This window comes from Saccopteryx leptura, chromosome 5, assembly GCF_036850995.1.
Source record: "Saccopteryx leptura isolate mSacLep1 chromosome 5, mSacLep1_pri_phased_curated, whole genome shotgun sequence".
NCBI lineage: Eukaryota > Metazoa > Chordata > Mammalia > Chiroptera > Emballonuridae > Saccopteryx > Saccopteryx leptura.
Window position 1 is genome coordinate 207659071 of NC_089507.1, and position 27080 is coordinate 207686150.

A 27080-nucleotide genomic window follows, 5' to 3' on the forward strand; every position below is an offset into this window, starting at 1 on the left:
TCAGAGCCTCTTAGTGTCAACCATCTCTTGTTCCAGCAGTGGTTGTGGCATCCAGCTCTGCAAGTGCTCCATCTGACATGCAGCTGCACCCTGATATTGCTGTACCTCATGGCCCTGAATTTTGGGACTCTACAGAACCCCACTTGGCACCTGTGAGTGAACAACTGGAGTAAATTTTTAAGCAATGGGGGTTGAGCTGGTGGATAAATTTCCTTCCTTCCCTTCCCCCTCCCATAGGCTGCACTGAGACTCATTTTATGCGGCTTCTCAGAGGATAATCCCTTGAGCAGAAGCAATCAGCCACATGTAGTAGAGGCCAGATGAATAACCACCCTGCCTTACTCCTTTTGCCTCTTCAACCTGCTGGGCAGAATCAGGCTCTGAATTCTGGTGAAGACAGGCTACGACATCTCTACAAATGGTACAGCTAAAAGCTACCTGGCTGTCTCTGTTTCCCCTCCAGTGCCTGCCCACAGGTCCCTGGAAGCTGTAGCTTGTACTTTAGGGACAGATTTCATTAACCCCGCTCAGTTCTGCAGGTAACTTTTTGAAGGTCAAGCCTGCTACCTCTCCTGAGTGGAGCTTCCTGATCTTTCCTTTTCTGTACCTGTTCCACTCATCTGTGAATCAATCATGTACTCCTATTGATTTATTTAGTCATGTAATGTTTGCGTCTCTGTATGTTTAACTTCTTACACATTACTGACTTTTCTCAAGTTTAAGAACAGAAATTACTGAGAGGTCTACCTTCTCTCCCAGTACCATACTTCCTAATGCTGTCTCTTGCTTTTATGCCTTGGTATATACATGGTGCTTCCTCTGTCTGGATCTCATTCCTTCCAACTCATTTATGTCATCTTTTGTGGATAAGGAACTTAATTGTGCAAAGGGAGGGCCATGTAGGACTCCCATCTAGGACTTAAGTCTGTGTCTGTTATAACTCTGCACCAAGACCCTTTCCAGAAACTAGAATGCACAGACCTGAGCCCCATGATCACTCTTGAGAATTTTGGACCCCTTTATTCCGGTGTCAAACTGGAGAGGTTGTGGCTACTGGCTGTCTGGTCTTGCCTTAGTCCCCGTAGCAGTTGATTCAGGAGGGCAAGTATATTGTCCCTGTGAAGCAGGAGGGCAGAAGCAGCTCTCTGCATACTCACTCATCAATCGTTTGGCAGGACTGGAGGTCAACAGTGTAAATCTCCATCTTGCCCTCAACTAGTTTATGAGTTCCCTGAGGATAGGGATGTTGTCTGGCTTATTTAATGCTGTATTCCTTGTGTCAACAACAACACCTGGAACACAGCTGGGGCTTAGTAAATATTTGTTTAAGGAAGAAAGATGAGGAAGGAAGGGCCATGAGCCTTCTTGGCCAGACCTGAATCAAATGAGAGACAGACATATGCACAGGTGAAGTAGACGGGTGGTAGGTAGGGGGCTGCTTGCTATCTCTGTGTTTTCGAACTGGTGAAATCTCTGTTATCTGCCCAGAAGAGAAGAAGTGGTCCTCAGAAGAGAGTTAGGACCACAGGCTGAAACCACAGGAATCTGGGGTTTCAAAGACACTAAAAATATCCTCTCTCTGGGGGTACAGTAAGGCTCTGCTAAAGCAGTACCGCTACCCCTGACAAAGGCACATTATGTTCATTTTAAATGTATCCGACAAACTGCTCTTGCAATCATAAGAACTCAAATCATTGCGATTTTAATTAGGATGAAATGAGCCTCTACAGTCAGAATCCAACCATTTCTTTAGTGGGTACTAAGGAAATACCTATAGTAGGGACAGGGAGAGGGTGATGGGCAGGTGACTCACAAGGTCCTAACAGGGGGCATTCATGGGATGCCATACACAGTACTCAGCAAGGCAGGGCCAGCGCCCCACCCCACCTTGCCTCCATCTATTTTCTATGTAGCATTTATCACTGCCAGCTCTTGTATTTATCATCTTTCTTTCCCGTTAGCTCACCTATTCCTTGCGGTCTTTATCATATTGACTGCTGTATCCCCCGTCTTAGATCAATGTCTGGCATTTAGTGGGCACTCAAAAATTAGTTGCTAACGAACGAATTAAAAAAAATTTTAAACAATTAATTGAATCTCTGCCATATACTGGGCCCTGTCCTTGAAGATGCTACAAGGATGGTGCAGGAGAGAGGCCTGAAAATATATACACCCTAGCTCAACACCTGCTTTCACGGAGATATACCCAAGGCGCTACAGGATCTCCGGGACTGGAAAACTCCCGGGGTGTGCGAGGGCCTTGGGAAGAAGCTGGTCGAGCGCCAGGAGTGGCAGGGAGCCCGGCAGAGTGGCGGAAGATGAGGCTGGAGACAGAGCAGAAGTCCTTGGCTCTTCGCTTGGCTTTTGCGCATCTTTTATTCTTGCCTTGAAGGATCCTCGCCTCCCCTCGATTCTGTCCGTGGGACCTAAGTCCCAGCGGAATCTCTGTCGCGGAACCATCCCCGCAGACGCTAGCCCGCTACCTGCGAGACGTCCACCTGCCGGCTGAACCCCCGCCCCGCCCGCGCACCCTCCACGTCCCCGCCCCCTGCCTGCGGTCTACAGCGTGCAGGACCCCGCTCCACCCCCTAGGCCCTCCCTACAGGACCCCAGCCCCGCCCCGGGCTCCGCCGCTCTGTCCCAGGGGGCGGGGCCGCGCGCCTCGGCGTCTTCAAGGCGGGGGGCGCGAGGCAGGGGGCGGGGCGGTCCCAACGCCGGCCAATCAACGCCGCGCTCACATCCATGCAAATATGAGCACAATGGAGCGAGCCCATCACTCGCCCCTGCAAGCAAGCTTGAAATGGGCTTCTACCTGAAAGGCAGCTAGGCTGACCAATGACTCTATGTTTTGGGCTGGTGAAGCCCAATGATGTGGCAAGGAAGGCGGGCCCGAGCCGCGTTAGGGTGTCCTTGCAGGGTGTCTGAGCTAAACTTCACCAAATAATAGCTGTTTGTATTTTGGCTGCTGCAGGAGCCATTTTAGGTAAGTTCTTCTCTTAACTTTTTATTTTCCTCCCCGGCCTCGGGGGGCTGGCCTTGTCCGCGGGTCCCCGGCCCCGCCCCGCCGGCCGGGCTAGGGTGCCCCTATGAATGGAGTCGGGATGAGGGGCTGCGGTGGCGCCGAGGCCAGGCCCGGCCGGGGTCCGAGCGGAGCTGGCGGCGGGCGGCCTGGCGGAGGGCAGACGGCGGCCTGAGGCCTGGGAAGAGGGGCCGGCCGCCTCCGCGTCTCGCTCGCGCTCGCGCTCAGGCCGCGCTCGGGGCCGGCGGCCGTCCTTGGGAGTGCACCGCTGCGGGCCGCGCGGAGGGGCGGGGGTCCGGGCAGCCCCCGACCCTAGGCCTGACGGGCGGAGGCGGGGCGTGCGGAGGACCCCCCGGGACGGGCCGAGGAGGGACCCCTCCAGCCCCCCGAGCCCGGCCGCGCCGCGCTCGGCTCGACTCGGCTGGGGTGACCGCTATTCCGCCGCCGCCCCCGCGGAGAAGTTGCTCTATTGGCGTCCTGCGTCTGTTTGCAGGGGTGGAGGAGGGTCGGCTGGTGCCAGGCTGCTGCTTCGGGAGGGGGCGGGGGCCCCGGCGCGTCCTCGGAGCGCGCACCCCTCCGCCTCCTCCTTACGCACTAGCGCGCACTCGCCCCCAAAATTGGAACCCTGGAGGTGCCTAGCAATCCCGCAGCCAAGTTTTTATGCATTATTAGATTGCGTGTTTGAGCTTTTTTTTTTTTTTTTTTTTTTTAAAAGGAAATCTGTCCCCTTCGGGGTATTTATTTCCTTTGCTGTTGAGAAGTAACGGAGTCTGTAGCTCCCAAATTTCCAGGGACATGCCTGTCAGATATGCAGAGGGTTGGCAGCGACTTGGTTTTTTAAAAAGACGCTATTAGGAAATCCACTCACTAGTGAGATAATTGAAATTTGAGTTTGTTTGCAGCTTCAGTTTTATTTGCTCCAATTAAAAATACATAAGCAGGCACTTATATTTGTGTACATAAAGTATTTCTAGTTCCAGTTATGACTGATGGGACTGGGGTTTCGATAGTGTGGGATCTAATAAGGCAGTATAATTCAATTTTGAACTTGTAGGCTCGTAGACCCGTGTGCTCCAAATTAAGGTTTATGAACCATTAGTAATCTGGCCAGGGTTTTTAGAGAATCCTTGGCCTTTCCAGGCATCTTTGGGGCTGTGTGTATGCATTATTCTTCACCCCCTCGAACCTGCCCAACTCTGGTGTAAACAGATCTGTGAATGAGAAAATACACATTGAAAATTTTTACAATTTTCGTAATATCTGCCCTGTTGGTCTGAGATTTTATTGTTTCTCAAATATCATAGAAGAATACCATCCTAGCAGGCCCCAAATTTTGACGTATTTTTTAGGGATACACTTGTGGTCCTTAAGAAAGTCCGGACAGAATCCACTTTTCCTGTGATCCCAAGGCTAATTGTAAATTATCTTTCTCACTGAGGATGTGTGCTCATTAAGTGCATGAACGGAGACTTTGTTGCTAAGCCAAATTGAAAGATCAGGGGGGCAAACTCAGGGAGATAGCTTTTGTGAACTTTGAGGCTCTCTGGCAATAGAAAGGAGGTTTGAGATCCATGTATGATAAAACGATTAGGCATGAATCTTCAAGTAACATGTTTTATGCCAACCAGAACAGGTGGTTTCATATAAGTCATGCATGACTGTAACTGCTGGCCTTGGAAAATGTGGAGTGATAAAATTATTAGTTTTGGACTTCTTTCTGGACCAGGGCAATTTCCAAAATGAATTATGATGAACTATTGAAACGTTTTTCTTGATTAATGGGCTATTAAAAGCTCTCCTTTATAACATTTTTTCCCATTTTGCTAACTTTGGAATCTCCCTTATAGTAGTAACCAGACTATGGTATTATCCTTGCTGTAGGTTGGCCATGGGCATAGTAAATCCAGACCTTTGTGAAATTGGTCGTGTCTCATCGTGGTCTCATAGTCTGCCTCGAATCACATCTTTTATACTGTGGTTATCTCTTTGCTTATTACATTTAGCTTTTTTGTTGTTATAGCACTGAAAATCTCAATATGATCACTTTTTACCACAACTTTTTAATCTATCTCTTTATAATTATTTTTATAATTTATTATTAGTAGAGTATAGCTGAAAGTTCCCTTGATCTCTTCCGTATAGTAGTACTTCATGCGAACCACCCAAGAAGTTGAAAGGCCAGTTGGAAGGGAATGGGGAAGCCATGACTAACCCTGCTGTATTACTGGAAGATACTTTGGCAGTTAGTTTTTTATGTTTAGTGATTTTCTTTTCTTATAACTATTTTAAATGCCAAATGAAGTCTGAAGCAGAATTGCATTTCTTTAGAAACCAGAGATCTCAATCATGACTGTTGTCTTTACATTACAAGAAGCCTATCAGAAGCAACAGGCCCTTGGTCTGCTGTGTCATGGAGCTCTTTGATTCATTGAAGTTTCAAAGGAGTTTTTTGGTTTTCTTGAAAATATGGCTCTGCCCTCAAGCAGGGTTTAATGGTTTGTCTTCCGGGTGTTAAACCATGACGGAAAAGGGTTTCATATCCTCAAGCATGAATCTCACTGTAGGTGCCTCTGATTTTTTGTTTGTTTTGTTTTAGTTATGACCAAATGGAGTCACACATGGATCACTCATGTTCTGAACCCTTTTACAGGTGTTAGGATTCAAGGATTTTTACCTGCAAAGATATCTTTGGTATATGATAGTGACAGCATATAGTACAGTGACAATACCTAAGTCAAGTGAGGAGACTGTTCTCTTTTTCCCTCCCTTCTTCCCCAGGATAGCAAGGTTTAAAATAGTTTTACTTTTAATAAATATTTAGTGGTTCTCTTTATACTTTCATGCCTCATACAAAGCTTTAGTTTAATTTAGCTGAAGGGCTGAGTGAATTTCATGGGACTGCCTGAATTCTTCTGTACTGGTTACTGTGATAGCCTCCCTTAAGTCCCCCTTATCCATAGGGATGTTCCAAGACCCCCCAGTGGATATGTGAAACTGCAGATAGTACCAAACCTTTTATGTACAGTTGACCCTTGAATAACACGGATTAGGGGCACTGAATCCCTACAGAGTTGAAAATGCACAACTTTTGACTCCCCAGAAACTTAACTAATAGTTTACTATTGATCGGAAGCCTTACAGATAATATAAGTAAATGGTTTTCAGCCACCAGAAGTTTTGTGCTGGTCTGCAAAAGAGTTAACCACCTTGATGTTGTATGAAGGTTATAGTGTCTACAATCATTGGCATAACCATTGACATAAGTACCATTAGCACATATTTGTATGTTACATGTATTATATACTTATAATAAAGTAAGCTAGAGAAAAGCAAATGTCATTAAGAAAAGTGTAAGAGAAAATACATATACAGTATTTCTGGAAAAGAAATCTGCATATAAGTGGAACAGTGCATTTTAGTCTGGGTTGTTCACGAGTCAACTGTATGCTTTTTCCTTATACATACATATGATAGTGTAACATAAAATTGACACAGCAAGGGATTAACAAAAATAAAATAGTAATAAAATAGAACAATTATAACAACATACTGTAATAAAAGTTATGTGAATGTGGTCTCTGAAAATATCTTACTGTACTGGGTACTGGATCTACTCTCCTTTTGATGATGGGAGGTGATATAGTGCCTGTGTGATGAGATGAAGCGAGTTGAAGGATGTAGGCATTGTGGCAGTATTAGGCGACTGTAAGGGTAGCTCGAACACAAGCACTGCGATACCGAGACAGTAGATCTGATAACTCAGAAGGCTACTAAGTTGATGAACAGGTGGGTAGCACAGGTGGTAGCGGATGGAGTGTGGGGACGCTGGACAAAGGGATGATTCATATCCCGGGTGGGACAGAGTGGGATGGTGCGAGATTTTTATTTTTTTTAAAAAATTTTCTTTTATTAATTTTTAGAGAGGAGAGAGAGAGAAGGGGGAGGGAGGAGCAGAAAGCATCAACTCCCATATGTGCCTTGACCAGGCAAGCCCAGGGTTCTGAACCGACGACCTCAGCATTCCAGGTCGATGCTTTATCCACTGCGCCACCACAGGTCAGGCAGTGCGAGATTTTTATTACAATATGCCGAACAGTGCACAATTTAAACTTATGAATTGTTTATTTCTAAAATTTTCCATTTAATGTTTTGGACTGTCATTGACTGTGGGTAGCTTGGAACTGCAGAAAGCAAAACCATGCATAAGGAGGGACTACTGTATATTGAAGACTCTTTGAAATACATAAAGTAATAGCAAGGGCTTAGATATCTGTTCCCTAGAGAACATACTTGTGAGAGTAGCAAAAAGAAGTATCACTGAATGAAAACCTGGTATGTGTTCAGCACTCAGCCAGGTACTGGGGCTAGATCAGGGGTCTCAAACTCGCGGCCCGCCGAACAATTTTGTGCGGCCCGCAGACTAATCCATGAAGTTCAAAATATTTTGGATAAAATTAAGTAAGCCTAGGGGCCTACTTGTATTTTTCATTTCTCTAGCATCCTAGCTAGATATTAGCTTAGTTAACAGCAGTTGTGGTGCGAACTACAGTTTCTGGTTGTTTTGTGACACTGAGTAAACTGCATGTACGATTGTGCTTGTTGTACTGATTTTTTTTTGTTTTCAACTGCAATGAGAAAAGTATTGCGTAACAGTTGCCTTTTGTAGACCTAGTGCGGCCCGCCTAATGGCTGTGATCTTGCTCTGCGGCCCACATGCTGAGTTGAGTTTGAGACCCCTGGGCTAGATAGAAAAGAAAAACTTCCTGTTTTCATAACCACGTGGTGAGGCTGGACTGCAGCTCAGTGAAATGAAGTAATTTATTCAAGGCCATAAAGTTAGTAAATGTTAGAGTCAGAATTTGAACCCAGATCCTCAGGTTGCAAAGTAAGTATCCTTTTCATCAGCAACCCTTTCTTGAGATTTTTTTCCAGAGCTGAAGTGTGCTGTTATATTTTAGTGGTAAGGTGCTAGGTTAACTAACTCACTTTGCCTGTGTTCTTCCATACATACATCCATTTCTATTCCTCATTTCAAGAAGTTGTCATGGAAGAGGCATATTGGAATATAGTGAGGGCACCCTTTCTCCCCTCGTCTCTAGTGTAGGAATGGTCTTCCTAGGGCTTAGAATTTTCAGGCGTAGCTGGGTACAGTAATAACCATGAAATGCAGAGGGAGAATGCAGGCACTTTTTCTTTGCCAAAGTGTTCTTTTCAGTAGTTCATTTTGTGGACGCATTGATACCATCATGAGAAATGCTGTTACTTCCATAAAAGTCCCAAAGGTAGTACAATGATTATTTTAAAATACCCACCCCTGTTCTCATTTCTGAACTAAATCTATTTGCATTAAAATGTAGATAAAAGTATTTATTTTTGCTTATAGTACCTATATTCATTGGTTTTTATAGTTGGTAATAGTGATTCTTTATATCATTCTACATTTATTCCTTATATCACTTGTCATTATTGAGACTTAGAATCTTTGATAATGTATATGACATAAATAGCTCCTATTTTGAGGAATTTAAAAAAATTGATGAACCTTTTTTCTTTATAGTCATGACAGAGGACTTAAAATTTTTAGCAAGGAAAAAATGATTTTTCTATATATTCCCATGGTGCTTCTAACAAAAAAAGAAAAGAAGTTTTTTTTTTTCTGCTCCTATATTAAAGATTCCTATAGAGCAGTGGTTCTCAACCTTTCTAATGCTGTGACCCCGCAATACAGTTCCTCATGTTGCGGTGACCCCAAACCAAAAAATAATTTTGGTGGCTACTTCATAACTGTAATTTTGCTACAGTTATGATTCAGAATGTAAATACCTGATATGCATTGTGTATTTTCCGATGGCTTTAGGCGACCCCGCTGGGGTTGCGACCCACAGGTTGAGAACCGCTGCTATAGAGAGTATTCACTGATATAATATTTCATTAGTAAATTCTTAATATATGTTTTGGATTATCCTGTATACTATTTTGTATATGTATTTTTGGAATCTCTATGGTTTTTGATTCTAAGATTCTTTATGTAAAATATCAAGCTTCAGGTTAAAAGAATGTCTAACCACTGTGGTAACATTGACCTTTATTTCATACCTGTTATAGGTTGAGATCTTTATTTTTTAATTAAAAATTTTTTCCCATTGAGAGAGAGAGAAAGGGGAAGCATCAGCTTGCAGCTCCACTCAGTTGTGTCATTGATTGCTTCTCCCACATACCCTGACCTGACTGGTGATCAAACCAGCGACAGTGCTTTATCCACTGAGCCACCTGGCCAGTGTAAGGTTGAGACTTTTTATCCTGGGCTTCATGAGCCTGTAGGGAGTCATTGGCTGGTCTGTGAACTTCCCCAAATAGTCTGTGAAATTTTGTTTGTCTGTGCATTTTTATGGGAAGCAAATCCTTGCTTTTCAGGATTCTTACAGGGATCTGTGACTCCCACTTTTCCTTTCCTCTCCCCCAATCTCTTCCCACAGGCCTGCAAAAACAGTAAAGGGACCATTGATTTAGGTCATTCCAAAACAGTTGTTTTGTCTGAGAAAAATCTTTTGCCTGGAGGCTGACTTGGTTGGACTCTTTTTTTTGTTTGTTTTGCCCTTTAGCACAGAGGTCGGGAACCTTTTTGGCTGAGAGAGCCATGAACGCCACATATTTTAAAATGTAATTCTGTGAGAGCCAAAACAACGACGTGGTACGTTATGCATTATCCAATAAAAATTTGGTGTTGTCCCGGAGGACAGCTGTGATTGGCTCCAGCCACCCGCAACCATGAACATGAGCGGTAGGAAATGAATGGATTGTAATACATGAGAATGTTTTATATTTTTAATGTCATTATTTTTTTTTATTAAAGATTTGTCTGCGAGCCAGATGCAGCCATCAAAAGAGCCTCATCTGGCTCGCGAGCCATAGGTTCCCGACCCCTGCTTTAGCAGGTCCTGTGGTAGATCAGTTGTCTTTGTCTTGGGCTTGGGGAAGAACTGCTGCAAACACCCCCCCCCCCCCAGCATCCAGGCAAGGCTCCTCCCACAATTCTCCCTTGCCTTGTTACACGTACTTGAGAAGCTATTCCCTGCCCTTGCTCATGCAGTCGGATGGGTAAAGGTTGGAGTGGGAGGCATGAGGGCAATTGCAAGACAGTCTTAGAGAGTCCTGGGCCTCAGTTTCAGCCATCTGTCTCTGCAGATGGGACAGGAGGGGTGGCCATGGCAAAAGCTCCTGACATTTTCTTGCTTTGAAAACTACTTCTTATTCATTCTGTTACTACTTCATTCAATATGTTAGAAGGAAAAGGGTTTTCTTTTTTACATTGTAAGAGGAGTACTTTAAAAGAATCCCTCCATTTTTATATTCTTCGATTATGTATGAGGTACTTCACAATTTGCTGTTAATATTGTACATTTTAAATGGAATTTATCTTAAAATAATGTTTAGTTGAGTGTGTAATCTTACTTGACATGCTTATATGTCAAGTTCTAGTGAACCACTTTATTACTGTAGGAAAAAGAATCATATTAAAGCTCTCTAGGCCTTATAATTTGTTTAGGTAAAAGTCAAGCAAATTGGTAAAACAAAATTCTGGAGTGACAAGAAAATTCTAAAAGTAGTGTCTTTAGGAAGTGACTTGAACTTGAAGCCACCCTGCAGGTTTTCATAAAAGTCTGTTTGTGGAGCCAGACCACAGGTTGAAGAGTCTGTTTGGTTTGCTAGGTAAATTGGAGAAGACACCTGAGAGTTGGGTAGTTCTTAAGTGTACATAGGTAAAGACGTGTGCCTGGACTCGTTACTTGGGGATGAAGGAAACCATCAGTATTCTAAGCAATCTTTTGCAAGGTTATGTTTGGTAAGCTGGGTCCAGATCATAAACTTTATTTACTGAAAGAAATTTTACATAATTTAACAGAGACTTTGTTTAATGTTTATTGCATATTTTGGCATAATACCTCTTGCAATGTTAGCAGCTTACATTTAACCATGAGTTAGCTTGAAAAAATCAAGCCATCTTGTTTACCATGTGACATAATTGGATTATATTATAACTGATGTCACGATCAGATTGCTTCTTTAAGGGAATCCTGTATAGTGCTGCTTGAAGGGACTCGGATATTCTGCGTAATGGAATTAACGGTTTTGCCTTGAGTTGTAAAAATCCACTGAGGAAATGATAGAGAATATGAAAGAGATCATTAATGACCAGGTCCAAAAAAGATTATTGTGAAAGTGTAAATAAAATAAGCTCTTCAAGGTCAGGGCTACTGAAAGTTAATCTGTGGATCTATGCAGATCTGTGGACTATTTGTGACATGTCTGTGACGAGGTAGGTGCAGAACTTGAAAGGAAGCATTTAGATACTTTTATAGCATTTTATTTAAATGACTTGTCTGTTGAATCTAATAATAAATAATGTAAGTTTATAAAGTAGTCCTTGTCTTTAAATTTTTTTCTAGTATTTTATGAAAGTATTGATCTAGACTATGGCCCAGTGGCTTAGTGGATAAAGCGTTGTCCCTGCACACCAAGGTCGTGGGGGTTCAATCCTGGGTCAGGGCATGTACGGGAAGCAATCAGTGAGTGCACATCTATATAGGCAGAACAACCGAGTGGGACGGCGAGTTGATACTCTTCTCTCTCTTCTTGCTTTCTCTCAAATAAATGGAAAAAATTTTAAAAAGGTATTGGTTCACGATGCATTGGGAAAAATTGAAAACTTGTCCTTTACCATAGAGAGCACTATTCAGGATGATTGGCGATATTAGCATTATCTTGGAGCTTGTTAGACACGGAAATTTTTGGCCCCCACCCCAGACTCACTGAAATAAACTACCGTGGGTGGGGACTCAGTAATCTGTGTTATAACAAGCTATCCTGATGATTTCCGTACACATTAAAATTTGAGAAAGTGTTTTATTGTAGATCATTGCTGTCCAGCAGAACTTTGTGTTGTGATGGAAATGTATCCATGTGGGACCTAGTAGTCACTGGTGGCTTTTGAGTCCTTAAAAGGTAGCTAGTGATGAGTGAGGGACAGATTTTTAAATTTTAATTACTACAGTGTGTCCGTAAAGTCATGGTGCACTTTTGACCGGTCACAGGAAAGCAACAAAAGACGATAGAAATGTGAAATCTGCACCAAATAAAAGGAAAACCCTCCCAGTTTCTGTAGGATGATGTGGCAGCATGTGCGCATGCACAGATGATGACGTAACACCATGTATACAGCAGAGCAGCCCACGGCCATACCAGTCGAGATGTAGACGGTACAGAGGAAAGTTCAGTGTGTTCTGTGGCTCGCTAAATTCGAATCCATGACCAAAGTGCAACGTGAATATCTGCGCGTTTATAACGAAGCACCATCACATAAGAATCACATTACTCGGTGGGATAAGCAGTTGAAGGAAACCGGCAGTTTGGTGGAGAAACCCCGTTCTGGTAGGCCATCAGTCTATGATGAGTCTGTAGAGGCTATACGGGATAGCTACCTAAGGAGCCCTAAAAAATCTGCGTGAGCCCACATCGAACTGCACTGAATAGGTATGAAACTGGGAGAGTTTTCCTTTTATTTGGTGCAGATTTCACATTTCTATCGTCTTTTGTTGCTTTCCTATGAACAGTCAAAAGTGCACCATGACTTTATGGACACACTGTACTATTAGGTAATTTAAATAGCCACATATAGCTAGTGGCATTAGCATTTGTCAGCAAAGTTCTAGACCCTTTAGTTGCCCCCCTCCCCGCCCTTTTTAGGGGGAGGGAGGTAGACTTTTTCATTCATTTAGAAAGGAAAATACAATATGGGGCTAGACTAGCTTTCAGCCTAAAATGAGACTAAGCACAATCATTTAATAAAATCTGGTACTGTTTGCCCATTTATATTTACCTATTTATTTTATGTAAAAGTTGATTTGATGTTACGAAATAGTAGGATCAGAAAATAAATTTAGGTCTGCGTCATGTAAGGTTTTTTGCAAACAGGGTAGCTCTTCCAGGGAGGCCTTTTGGTCCTTCAGAGCTGTGCCTGATGTGCGGGATGTCTTTCAGCATGACTGCTGAAGTTTTTTTCTTTCATAAGAAGTTTTAAGACAGGCAGCTTTTAAGTGCAGTGTTGTAGTTTTTCGGTTCTCAATATAAAAAGCTGGTTATTGAGGGTTCTCATATGTTTAGACTAGTTAATGGAGATTTTTCTATGTAAAGTATTTATGGTTTTTCAGCTTATCTAGAGGATGGTTTTTTAGTTACAAGGGTTGTCTTTGTATTTAATAGTACTCATGAAGGCTCCCTTGAAAAATTGAGACTTATTCTTTGTCCCCAATATATCTAAAAGTTGATTTGTTAAAAGAAAGGATTTATTTTACTCATTCAGGGTTGTATATGCTTCCCTGCCTCCAGTCTCACCTACTTGTACTTCAGATTTTAAACTCCTAATAATCAAGGATAACATCGATTCTAATATATTGCTCAGTATCAGTTGCAGTACTGGAAATTATTTTGTAATTGACAAGTAGAAGAACACATGGCTTTTGAAGTTCCTATATGAAGAATCCACAAGTAGAATCTTAGCTTTTTAAAATGCTGTCCAGGCATAATAAAATGAATCTTTCTAACTATATCATAATTTTATTAAATATATTGGCCAGGTTTTAGATTTTCAAGCAGGAGATTATTAGTCATTTAGGCAGTGACGCTTGAAGCATGAGAGGCAGTAAGGGGTCCCATGTGCTTTATACTCTCATAGAACGTTAGAATCAGAAGGCTTCTTAAATCTTAAAGATCATGGATAGGGCTGTAGGAATAACAAGATTATTGATGTTTTGTTTATGGCATGAATTAATGCTATATTGTCTTTCATTGGTGTTCATTAGAAACAGCACTGTTTTTCCTTTCATTCTGTTGTAGAAACAGGCTTATATGCTCAAAGTCATGGTAGGTTGAGATGTCATGGTAGGTTGAGATGTCATGGTAGGTTGTCTGGGCAGGGGCTTTTGTTTAGCTGAAAATGACACAAATATCACTAATTGGGGGGCTTATTGCTTTGCAACATACTTTAGGCTCCTTTGTTTGACTTTCTCTGAAGGGTTTCAAGTTATTGCTCTCGTCATACATTTGCATTACTGCTTCAGGGTCTTACGGGCTTGGAAAACCTGATCTGTTGGAATTGAGATCTGATAGTTGACAGATTCCAAGTTTAGAAGGTTTGGAAAAGTTCTTGTTTGAAGTGTATATCCATCACTGTTACTGGTTCCCAGAGCTGCTACTGGAATGTGATGTGAGATGTTACTAAAAGACTGATTTCATAAGCCACACCCTAATACCAACCAGTCTCCTTATTTACACATAATAGTCAAACCCCACTCCCTCTTACCTGCTCCAACTTCAGCTTTGCTTCTAGCCGTGCTCCCTGCGTACTCCTGACTCTCTTCCATGTTTGCTCTTGAAGGAAGCTTTGTTACTGCCATTATTATAACTGTGGTTGTGGCAGTCATTTCTAGTTCAAGATTTAATAAGCATTATCAGGTTTCACACAATTCAGCATCTTAACTAGGTTCTTCTAAACCAAAGCCTCTTTCTGGCTTCTTAGAATTGCAGAAGAGTAGAGTTGGAAGGGACTCCAGAGACCATGAAGTCCAGTTTTGTCAGCCTAGGGTTGATGGCACAGAGTCCTCGTTGAGTGAATATTTTTTGAAGCCATAGAGCTGGTCTAAGCCAAGTTAGGATTAGAATTCAGTTCTCATCTTACTAAATAAGATTCTCCCTAACTGATCGTTAGGGAAAAAACTTACATAGAAGAATTTTTCTTAAGAACTTTGGGGGAGCCTGACCAGGCGGTGGCACTGTGGATAGAGCGTCGGACTGGGATGTGGAGGACCCAGGTTCGAGACCCCGAGGTCTCCAGCTTGAGCGCGGGCTCATCTGGTTTGAGCAAAGCTCACCAGCTTGAGTCCAAGGTCACTGGCTCGAGCAAGGGGTCACTCAGTCTGCTGTAGCCCCTAGGTCAAGGCACATATGAGAAATCAATCAATGAACAACAAAGGAACAGTAACGAAGAATTGATGTTTCTCATTTTTCTCCCTTCCTTTCTGTCTGTCCCTATCTGTCTGACTCTCTGTCTCTGCCACAAACCCCCCCCCCAAAAAAAACCCAAAACAACCCCCCCCCAAACAAACAAACAAAAAAACTTTGGGGGAAAATATAGGGAAGGAGTGCTCCAAAATTAGAAGTGAATTTTTGAAAGTTTATGTAATCTTTTTTATGTTCTCCAAAATAAAATAAAGATAATTATCAATGAAAATTTATGTGTCTTAAAGAGTAAGACTGAGTGGTACTATTTTGGGAGCTCTTGTTTACTAGAAACATTTTGGCATGTCTTTCCTTTTGGTAACTCTGTTTACTATTTTTTGCTTACTAGAAACTTTTTGGCATGCCCCTCTGTTATATCATAAGTGAGATGCTTATAAATTTGCTTTGCTTTATTGCAAATAACCTGCATGTTAGATTTTTCATATCTGCATATTCATTTCAGCTTTATGACTTAGGGTTATTAGAATAGGTTTTTCCTAGGCCCCTCAATAATCATGATAATAATAATAATAGCAGCTCTCAATCATCGAGGGCTTACTATATGTTGGGTGTGGTCCTAGGCTCTTTCCTGGTATGGTGGTTATTAGTGCTGTTCACCCATACTTCGGGTCTCTTTCTTCTGGGTACATTGTTTGATTGCATTTGTCCATTATCTTTAAGTTGAGCGTGGCTATGTGACTTGCTTTGGATATTGAAATTTGAGTGAAAGACTTCTAGGCAAATACCTTTTTTTCTGAGAGAAATCGGTAACAGTTACGTAGTGTAAGCAAGGAAACTAATGCTTTAAACCACTGAGTTTTAAAAATAGTTTTAACTGCAGCATAGCCAAGTCATCCTGATGAATACACATGGATTATTATTAGTTATGCTGATGGCTAAGTGCTGATACTAAGCCCATTTTATAGGTGAGGAAATGAGACAGAGTAATTAAATTGTAAATGCAGAACTAGTAACCCAGCAGCCTGAGCCCTACATTCTTTTCTTTAAAATTGATTATTTTATTTATTTATTTATTTATTTATTTTTTAAGTAGATGAAGGGAAGTAGACTTCCACATGCACTCTGACTATGATCCACCTGGCAACCCACATCTAGGGCTGATGCTCGAATTAGCCGAGCTATTCTAAGTGCCTGAGGCCAATGCTCAGACCAGCTGAGCTATTGGCAGTATCCAGAGCCGTGACCCAGTTGAGCCAATGGCTGCAAGAAGGGAAGTGGGATAGAAGGGGGATAGGGAAGGGGGGAGAAGCAGATAGTCTCTTCTCCTGTGTGCCCTGACCAGGAATCGAACCTGGGATGTCCACACACCTGACCAACGCTCTATTCACTGGGCCAACCAGCCAGGGAGCCCCACGTTCTTAAGTACTACAGTTTGCTGCTGTTCTCTATGCTGTGCTCTCTCAGTACCCACCACTATATACACACTGTGGGCTCTGCCCCTGGTAACTTCATGACAAAGCTCACATTTAACTCTTTCATCCCTTCCTACAGATGCTTCTGAAGTTCTAGTTCCAAGGGCGATTGTCTCTTAGCAGTGTTTGTCCTTCCCAATGTTGTACTGTAAAAATCTCCATTCTTGCCCTGGCCGGTTGGCTCAGCGGTAGAGCGTCGGCCTAGCGTGCGGAGGACCCGGGTTCGATTCCCGGCCAGGGCACACAGGAGAAGCGCCCATTTGCTTCTCCACCCCTCTGCCGTGCTTTCCTCTCTGTCTCTCTCTTCCCCTCCCGCAGCCAAGGCTCCATTGGAGCAAAGATGGCCCGGGCGCTGGGCATGGCTCTGTGGCCTCTGCCTTAGGCGCTAGAGTGGCTCTGGTCGCAACATGGCGACGCCCAGGATGGGCAGAGCATCCCCCCCTGGTGGGCAGAGCGTCGCCCCCTGGTGGGCGTGCCGGGTGGACCCCAGTTGGGAGCATGCGGGAGTCTGTCTGTCTCTCCCTGTTTCCAGCTTCAGAAAAATGAAAAAAAAAAAAAAAATCTCCATTCTTTTCTGTCACCTGTTATCTACTTTTACTGCCCTCTGAAATTGTCTTTTCTGTGATGAGGATCATTTTTTTGCCTTAAATATCTGTACGTCTAATATTTTCTAATTATTTCCTAAATTTCTCAGAAGGTTTCATTTGGCTTTATGAATAGGAGTCTGCCTGGCAATCACACAAGCATTACAGGTGATGGTTAAATGCATGGATTCTGCAGCCAGACCACCTGGGTTTGAATCCTGGCTCTGCCCCTTACTGGCTTATGTGAGCTTCTCTGTGTCTGAGTTACTCATCTGCAAAATGGAGATAAATAATACCTATCTCATGGCTGTTTTGAGGATAAAATGAGTTCATTTATTTAAAGCCTTGGACATATTATAAGCATAGTATATGAGTATTGGATATTTTATTTATTTATTTTTAAGTATTAGATATTTTAAAGAACCAGGTATCATAGAACCAAAGTGAGTTGAGATAGGTCATTATTGATCTTAATCTTTCTACTGTTAATATTGATATTAAAGGTTTAATACCACTTTCTATTCAACGGGGTTTACTGAAAACTTGACAAAGCCCTATGCCCTGGAAGGCGAGAAGCTGGGGCAGGCGTGGGGTGACCTAGAACTTGCCGTCAAAGAATTTACAGTATAAAGAGGAGATAAGATATACTTACACACAGATAATTGTGCTATTACAATGTTGCCTGTAAAAAGTGTCATAAGATAAGGATGATAAAGGAGCTCAGAAAAGGGAGGGGGGGGGAGTCAGAAAGCTCGAGTCAGACAGGGCATTTATTAGGGTTTCGAAGGATAGGCAGGATTTGGGTGTGTGGAGACTCGGTGAGGTTGGCAGGAAATCTCAAGGTGAAAGGTAGTGTTAGAGCAGAAACCTGTCATAAACCCATTCAGCAAATGTATATTGGAGATTTACTGTGTGCTAGGTACTGATATAAACCCTGGGGATGCACAGTGGACAAAACAAAGATTCTGCTCTCATAGAGCTTCTGTGCCAGTATTTGAATATACAGAACCATAATGTTTCTTTTTTTTTTTAATTTTATTTATTTATTTTAGAGAGGAGAGAGAGAGAGACAGACAGAGAGAGAGGAGAGAGAGACAGGGGGGAGGAGCTGGAAGCATCAACTCCCATATGTGCCTTGACCAGGCAAGCCCAGGGTTTCAAACTGGCGACCTCAGCATTTCCAGGTCGACGCTTTATCCACTGCGCCACCACAGGTCAGGCCACCATAATGTTTCAAGTGGTGGGAAGACTTAGAAGAAAAATAAAGCAGGATAGTGAAACAGAATAGATTTATGTAACTATGGAGAGCACGGTTAATTTCTAAAGTTTTTTTTTTTCAGGCTTTTTTCTTTTTGAGGAAACCTAGGGCAGCTAAATGGTTTTTTCCTAGGCAAGGGGTCATGGTTTAGCTGTTTGTTATCCAAGCTCATAGTTCTCTGCCCTATCTTGGCCTATCTAGATATTTTCCTTCCTTGGAGACTTGAGAACAAGTCCCAGTGTCTTCGTGGGACCTTCCCTCTGTATATCTGCCAGAAGCACTTTCTTTCCCCTGTACACTTCTGGAGTCAGAGTTTGTCTACATAACTAATTTGGCATTTCATATTCAACTGCCTTTCCCTTTTTTCATGTTGTTGCTCCTTTATTCCACATTAGGTGATGACCGTTTATTTAGTAAATAATTGTTGAACTTTCATTTTGTTTCAGCCATTACTGGGCACCGAGAAGTTGATCCCTGTCCTTGAGGAATGCACAGTTTATTAGAAGAGACAGAAGTGTAAACTGCTACTACAAACATCATGGTAAATGTCAGATTAGAGCTCTGTCCAAAGTTTTGTTCGAACGCCAGAAGAGGGAGCACCCATCTATCCAGGGAAGTTTGTTAAGGATTTGGAAAGGAAGAAACTTTTCAAATGTGTTTTGAAAGTTGATTTGGCATTTAATAATCAGAGACTGGGATTGGTGTCCAAGTTAGGAGAGTCTTTTAAGTATAGGAAGTATCCTGTGAGCAGATGGAGGCACCTGGCAAGTTCCTGGTGCGGGAGTGCTAGTGGAGAGCCGGAGAGCTGTGGTGGGCGATGGGGCAGAGCAGCAGGTGGGGGTGCTAGTGGAGAGCCGGAGAGCTGTGGTGGGCGATGGGGCAGAGGAGCAGGTGGGAGGGCTAGTGGAGAGCTGGAGAGCTGTGGTGGGCGATGGGGCAGAGCAGCAGGTGGGAGTGCTAGTGGAGAGCGGGAGAGCTGTGCTGGGCAGTGGGGCAGAGGAGCAGGTGGGAGGGCTAATGGAGAGCTGGAGAGCTGTGGTGGGCGATGGGGCAGAGGAGCAGGTGGGAGTGCTAGTGGAGAGCCGGAGAGCTGTGGTGGGCGATGGGGCAGAGCAGCAGGTGGGAGGGCTAGTGGAGAGCCGGAGAGCTGTGCTGGGCGATGGGGCAGAGGAGCAGGTGGAAGTGCTAGTGGAGAGCCGGAGAGCTGTGGTGGGCGATGGGGCAGAGCAGCAGGTGGGAGGGCTAGTGGAGAGCCGGAGAGCTGTGGTGGGCGATAGGGCAGAGGAGCAGGTGGGAGTGCTGGTGGAGAGCCGGAGAGCTGTGCTGGGCGATGGGGCAGAGGAGCAGGTGGGAGTGCTAGTGGAGAGCCGGAGAGCTGTGGTGGGCGATGGGGCAGAGCAGCAGGTGGGAGGGCTAGTGGAGAGCCGGAGAGCTGTGGTGGGCGATGGGGCAGAGCAGCAGGTGGGAGTGCTAGTGGAGAGCCGGAGAGCTGTGGTGGGCGATGGGGCAGAGCAGCAGGTAGGAGACACTGCCAGCCTTTGAAGATCATGGTCAGGGCTTTAGAGTTGTTTTGACAGTGAGGAGTCATCAGAAGTTTGTGTATGTGTGTTTTAATTTTTAAAAAATTATTTATTGATTGATTTTAGAGAGACAGAGCAAGAGAGGGAAGAGAGAGAAAGAGAGAGAGAGAAAGAAAGAAAGAGAAAGAAAGAAAGAAAGCATTCATTTGTTGTTCCACTTAGTTGTGCATTCATTGGTTACTTCCGGTATGTGCCCTGACCGGGGATGGAATCTGCAACCTTGGCATTTCAGAATGACTCTCTAATGGACTGAGCTAACCAGCCAGGGCCAACTCATCACAAGTTTTAACTCAGGAGAGGAGATTGTATTCTACATTTGGCCAGCAGAAGTTGGTTTAGAACAGTGGTGCTCAAACTTGGCTAGGTATTAGAATTTTCTGGAGAGCTTTAAAAAATACCAGTGTCCAGGCTGCACACAATAACATCAGATTGTCTGGAGGAGAGGCCCAGGTATTGGGTTTTTGATAACTCCCTCAGGTGACTCCAGTGCGCACCCAGGTTTGAGGACCAGTGGTTTAGTGAGGCCTGATGACAGGTTAATGAATTCCAAGGCTATTGGCAGTAGTCTGGCTTGGATTTAAATCTTTAAATTGAGACATTGGGAGTGTGGACAAGGGAAGATGGAGCAAGCCATTATTATTGTTGTTTTTTTTTTGCACTTTTCTGAAGCTGGAAACGGGACAGACAGTCAGACAGACTCCCGCATGCGCCCAACCGGGATCCACCCGGCCCGCCCACCAGGGGCAGATGCTCTGCCCACCAGGGGGCAACGCTCTGCCCCTCCGGGGCGTTGCTCTGCTGCGACCAGAGCCACTCTAGCGCCTGGGGCAGAGGCCAAGGAGCCATCCCAAGCGCCCGGGCCATCTTTTTTTTTTTTTTTCATTTTTCTGAAGCTGGAAACAGGGAGAGACAGTCAGACAGACAGACTCCCGCATGCGCCCCACCGGGATCCACCCGGCACGCCCACCATGGGGCGACACTCTGCCCACCAGGGGCTCTGCTCTGCCTGCCCATCCTGGGCATCGCCATGTTGCAACCAGAGCCACTCTAGCACCTGGGGCAGAGGCCACAGAGCCACCCCCAGTACCCGGGCCATCTTTGCTCCAATGGAGCCTTGGCTGCGGGAGGGGAAGAGAGAGACAGAGAGGAAAGCGCGGCGGAGGGGTGGAGAAGCAAATGGGCGCTTCTTCTGTGTGCCCTGGCCGGGAATCGAACCCGGGTCCTCCACACGCTAGGCCGACGCTCTACTGCTGAGCCAACCGGCCAGGGCGCCCGGGCCATCTTTGCTCCAATGGAGCCTTGGCTGCGGGAGGGGAAGAGAGAGACAGAGAGGAAGGAGGGGGGGGGGGTGTGGAGAAGCAAATGGGCGCTTCTCCTATGTGCCCTGGCCGGAAATCGAACCCGGGTCCCCCGCACGCCAGGCCAACGCTCCACCGCTGAGCCAACCGGCCAGGGCCTTATTGTTATTTTTTAATATTCCGTATGTTTGTTTTCTCCAGCAAAACTGTGGTCCCCATGAGCACAAGCTTCAGTCTCTGTACTTTGAATTCCTCATAGAGATTTGTACATAGGTTCTCAATAAATATTTGTCTTGATTAAAGTCAGTTTTCTTTTGTTCAGGTACTCATGGTTGCATGCTTAGAGCATTTTTTTTTTCTTCTTTCCTTTTTGTTATTACTGGTAAATAGAAAATCCTGCCCCGGCCATTTGGCTGGACTGGTTGAAGCATCCTCCTGATGTGCTGGGGTTGCGGGTTTGGTCCCCAAATCACACATGCAGAAAGTCAACCAATGGATACATGGATGGGCGGGGCAGCGAACTGATGTTTGTCTCTCTCTCGCTCCTTCCATGTCCCCACCACTGGCTGGGAATTGGCTTTCTTATAGACCGAAGGCCAAATTCTAAAAGTGGCACCTGGCACCCAAGCCAGATCTGCTGTGCACAACTTCCTGAGGCTAGGAGAGGCTTTGTCCTGAACAGGAGTCCTTTCCCATTTTTGGATTAGAGCCATTCAGGTTGCTCAGGTGCTTAATTAAGAAAATGTGATAGTGTTAAAGAGACTTTGAGAAAAGATTTTTCTAGTTGACTAAGTCACCTGAAACATTTAAGCGTTAGGAGTCATCTTCCGCTTTTTCTTTTTTTTTTTTTTTTTTTTTTTTTTTTTTTTTTTTCTTTTTTTCTTTTTCATTTTTCTGAAGCTGGAAACAGGGAGTGACAGTCAGACAGACTCCCGCATGCGCCCGACCGGGATCCACCCGGCACGCCCACCAGGGGCGGTGCTCTGCCCCCCCAGGGGGCGATGCTCTGCCCATCCTGGGCGTCGCCATATTGCGACCAGAGCCACTCTAGCGCCTGAGGCAGAGGCCACAGAGCCATGCCCAGCGCCCGGGCCATCTTTGCTCCAATGGAGCCTTGGCTGCGGGAGGGGAAGAGAGAGACAGAGAGGAAAGCGCGGCGGAGGGGTGGAGAAGCAAATGGGCGCTTCTCCCATGTGCCCTGGCCGGGAATCGAACCCGGGTCCTCCGCACGCTAGGCCGACGCTCTACCGGTTTTTCTTGAAGATCACAACTCATCATGACCGGGTCTTTTATAGTTCATGGCTTTTAATTTTTTAAAACACTATTAAGGACATCCCTAACCCTTTAAATATTCTCCAGTGGTCATGTTCTTTCGGTCCTTAGCCCTCTCACTTTACACTCTTTTCTTTCTTTCTTTTTTTTTTTTTCATTTTTTCTGAAGCTGGAAACAGGGAGAGACAGTCAGACAGACTCCCGCATGCGCCCGACCGGGATCCACCCGGCACACCCACCAGGGGCGATGCTCTGCCCACCAGGGGGCGATGCTCTGCCCATCCTGAGCGTCGCCATGTTGCGACCAGAGCCACTCTAGCGCCTGAGGCAGAGGCCACAGAGCCATCCCCAGCGTCCGAGCCATCTTTGCTCCAATGGAGCCTTGGCTGCGGGAGGGGAAGAGAGAGACAGAGAGGAAAGCGCGGCAGAGGGGTGGAGAAGCAAATGGGTGCTTCTCCTGTGTGCCCTGGCCGGGAATCGAACCCGGGTCCTCCGCACGCTAGGCCGACGCTCTACCGCTGAGCCAACCAGCCATGGCTACACTCTTTTCTTGACAAATGACTTCTTTGCTGTTGTTTCAACCCTTGATGAGTCTAAAAATCTGTTTCCATCCCCACCCTCTTCTGTGCTCCAAACCCTCATTTCTAACCCCATATGGTATCTTTTCGTGTAAATCTGAGCACTGGTTTGAATACTGTGTGGGAGTGAGAATGAGATGGTGGACTAGGAACACTAGGTTCATGTCCCTTTCCAGCCTTGCCCTCCCTCACCTCCCGCCACGGTTAACTCAAGTCTTTGCTTACAACACCATTGCTGGCTAAATATGGAGTCTTTGGAAGTTTGGCTTCATGAAGCGAGTTCTTTTAACCCAGGGTTTTTTTTTTCTTCTTTTTCTGTGCTTATTGACATTTTGTTTTTCATACTTTGATCCTTATTTTTTCTTTTTCTTCTTAAAGAAGACCCTTTAACATTTCATGTAATACTGGTTTGGTGGTGATGAATTCCTTTAGCTTTTTCTTGTCTGGGAAGCGCTTTGTATGTCCCTTGATTCTAAATGACAGCTTTGCTGTTAGAGTAAATCTTGGTTGTACATCCTGGCTTTTCATCACTTTGAGTATTCCTTGCCACTCCCTCTGGCCTGCAAAGCTTCTGTTAGAAATCAGCTGACAGTCTAATGGGAGCTCCCTTGTAGGTAACTAACTGCTTTTCTCTTGCTGCTTTCAGGATTCTCTCTTTGTCTTTAACGTTTCGCATTTTAATTGTGATGTGTCTTGGTGTGGGCCTCTTCGGGTTCATCTTGTTTGGGCCTCTCTGTTTCCTGGGCTTGTCTATTTCCTTCACCAGATTAGGGAAGCCTTCTGTCATTTTTTTCAAATAGGTTTTCAATTTCTTGCTCTCTCTCTCGTTCTTCCGGCACCTCCAGGATGTATTGGTACACTTGAAGTGGTCCAGGAGGCTCCTTATACTATCTTCATTCTTTTGGATTCTTTCTTCTTTTTGCTGTTCTGATTGGGTGGTGTTTTTTGCTTCCTTATATTCCAAAGTGCTGATATAATTCTCAGCTTGATGTACTCTACTGTTGATTCCCTGTAAATTATTCTTCATTTCAGTTAGTGTATCCTTTATTATGCTTATTTGCTGGTCCTTTTTTATGCTTATTATTTCTTTGTCGAAGTTCTCACTAGGTTCCTTGAGCATCCTTATAACCTTTATTTTGAACTCTGTATCTAGTAGTTTGCTTGCCTCCATTCTGTTTAGTTCTTTTTCTGGGGATTTCTCCTGTTCTTTAACCTGGGACATGTGCCTTTGTCTCTGCTTTTGGGCTGTTTCCCTGTGTTTGTTTCTGTGTGTGAGGCGGAGCTGCTACACCTCCAAGCCTTGGTAGAATAGCTACCTTGTAGGGCCCAATAACACAGCCTCCGCAGGCCTGCCAGATAGACCCTCTGGGTGCACTCCTGTGTGGGCTATGTGCACCGTCCTGCTGTTGTCAACCCTTGTTTGCTGTTTGCCTCATGGGGAGGGATTGACCCCCCAGCCCAGGCTGATCAGCCTTGGTGACTCGCTGCAACTGGAGCAGAGGCGCTGCTCTACAGAGCAGCAGGGCATTGGTGCTCACCGAGCCAGCTCCTTGAGTGTGTCACTGGTGGAGGTGGTAGGGTTGCAATCTGATGTGGCCCGAAGCTGACCACCAGGTACACTGGCTTTGGGATCTCTCAGAAGGTTCAAGATCAGCCACTGCCCGTGCCCTGCCTGGGACAACCCAGCACAAACTACAGAGCAATGTGCAGATGGCCGCTACTTGTGCTGGGCTTGGAGGTGCCCAGGAGAGGCCAAGCTGTCAACCAAGGCTTGTTGCTGCTAGTGCCAGGCTGGGACCACTTAGCAAGGTGTGTGCAGAGGCCAGATGCTGTTTGTTTGAGAGATTTAGGAAGTCCAAAGCATGAACCAGGACAGTCCTTTGTACGAAAAAGTCACTGAAAATGGCTTGGGTGGGTCTGCAAGTTGGGTGGGGTGGGGTGGAGTCTCAGAGAATCACCTGGGTGGGGCAAACTGTGTGAGCCAGGTTGGTGGAGACTCAGTTATGGCGCCCTCCTGTGCGCTCTGGGGGGGTGTGTCTCAGAAGAGGAGCACTGGCCCCTGTCAACACTTTTCGTCTGGGAGAAAACTGCTCCCTAGCTCTTCCCTTGATGCCTGACAGTCTGGTTCCTCCCTCTATGTCCCTGGGTCCTTTCACGCTGCCGCCTTAGTGCTGGAGCTCAGAGGGCCTCTGAGTAAGTTTGTGCGAATGCCCTTTAAGGAGAGCTGCCTGGGACTCCCACAGTCCTCAGTCTCACGCAGCCTCAGTCCCCGCTGGTTTTTACAGGCTGGAGTTATGGGGACTCCTCTTCCTGGCATGGGAACCCTGGGGTCGGGGTCCTGGTGTGGGTCTGGAACCCCTTGCTCATCGGGGGATACCTCCACAGCCACGATATCCCTCCCAATTTTTATCTGACACATCTGGGTGTGAGATGAGCCTGTTCAGTGTCTCTGCCCCTCCTACCAGTCTTGGGGTTCCTTTAATTCTCTAGTTGTAGGACTTCCATTCAGCCAGATTCCAGGCAGTTCTGAATGACGGTTCTGTAGTTTAGTTTTCATTTTGATGTGGTTGTGAGAGGGTATAAAGTACTGCATTTACCTGTGCCGCCATCTTGACTGGAAGCCTCCATAACCCAGTGTTTCTCAACTTTTTTTCATTATTGTTGCCTAAGGAGCCCTTTTAGACTATTTTTTTTAGCATTATTGCCTTTCTACTCATAAAATTTTAATACCACATATATAGTGTATCTGTTTATGTGTGTATGTCTGCTTAATATAAATACATAAAGAAGTAAGATATTTTAACCCCCAAGAACTAAGTTTTGTCTCCTTGGGGAGATATTGCCCCATTGAGAATGCATGCTTTAACCTAGAGACAAGGCAGGCCAGCGTCTGCTTGCTATCTCTCCTACCCACAAACAATTTGCCTTCGGCTCTTATCTGACTGCAGAAGCTAGAGTTTGCTAATCTTGTTGTGACCACAACTCACAGTAATAACAGTGCTATATTGTGCCTAGTATACATAAGTATGTAATACAAACATTTTGATATTCAATATTTATTCTTCTATTGTACTTGTAACGTACTCTGCTTTTATTCTGATTCTTTTAAAAACAGCTATTAAGTTAATTTACATACTGTAAAATTCACCTGTTGTTTTAGTGTATATATATTTTTAATTTAAAAAGAATTGCTTGTCATGATTGATTTACAAAAGCATGACAGCCAGCAAGAAGAGCAGTGCCTAGGAGTAGCTGATCTAGAGACTACCCACTGTCCACCTGAGAGGCAGAATTCTAACCTTGAACCATTGTGCTCATTATAGTCATTGTACATTGTTTCAATAAATATACTTAAAATTGACCAAACAGGCAGTTTTCCTCCTTGGTACAGGGTGAAGGCTGGAGAGCTCATGGCAGTGGAGGTCTGCAGTGAGTTTTCAAGCCCACAAGTGTAACTGCTCTGGTGGCAACCAGGGGGCTGGCCTTCCAGGAGGGTGACATGGGCATCTTCATTCTGTGAGTCGTGGTGCCAGCACCCCTCTTCCTGTTGAAATAAGAAAGAAAGAGATTAGAGGGGAGTGGAGGGAGGAAAGATTGATTTAATATTAGAGAGTAGAGCCTGAAATTCTTGAAATCCTTGTTACTTAACTGGGTTTATCCTTTAGAATATTTGAGAGAGTGACTATATAGATCTATGTATCTGATTAATTTACTGTATCATTAATCTCTCTTTTTTTTTAAATTTACTGTCAATCTCTTAAAGGGATAGAACACTGAGGAAATGAAATAGGAAACAAGTTTTCATTAGGAAAATAGAAGAGAAAAGGGTCTAAAAAATAAGGTGTAGCTGTGCTTTGCTGCGGGGTATTCATGGTGAGAGGGAGGCCCTACATATAGCTAGGGGGAAGCAGCCATGTAAGAACGGAAGCGGGTGGTAGAAAGGCCCAGAGAGTACGTTTGAGCCCAGTGCCAGGCAGGGCAGGAATATGATAGGACCAGATAAA

At 44.7% G+C, this 27080-nt stretch overlaps 1 protein-coding gene across 7 annotated transcripts in view; it reads left to right on the forward strand.

Annotated features, from left to right (window-relative positions):
* Positions 1 to 2909: 2909 nt before the first annotated feature.
* Positions 2910 to 27080, forward strand: part of CHD6 (chromodomain helicase DNA binding protein 6) — a 178082-nt gene continuing 153911 nt past the window's right edge. For 4 of the 7 annotated variants that reach the window (XM_066387784.1, XM_066387780.1, XM_066387785.1 and 1 more), the window contains exons 1-2: positions 2910 to 2983; positions 18795 to 18889. The gene's annotated coding sequence lies outside the window, so the exon portion shown is untranslated. The remainder of the gene's footprint in view (positions 2984 to 18794; positions 18890 to 27080) is intronic. The other 3 variants (XM_066387781.1, XM_066387787.1, XM_066387783.1) reach the window with 3 other exon arrangements.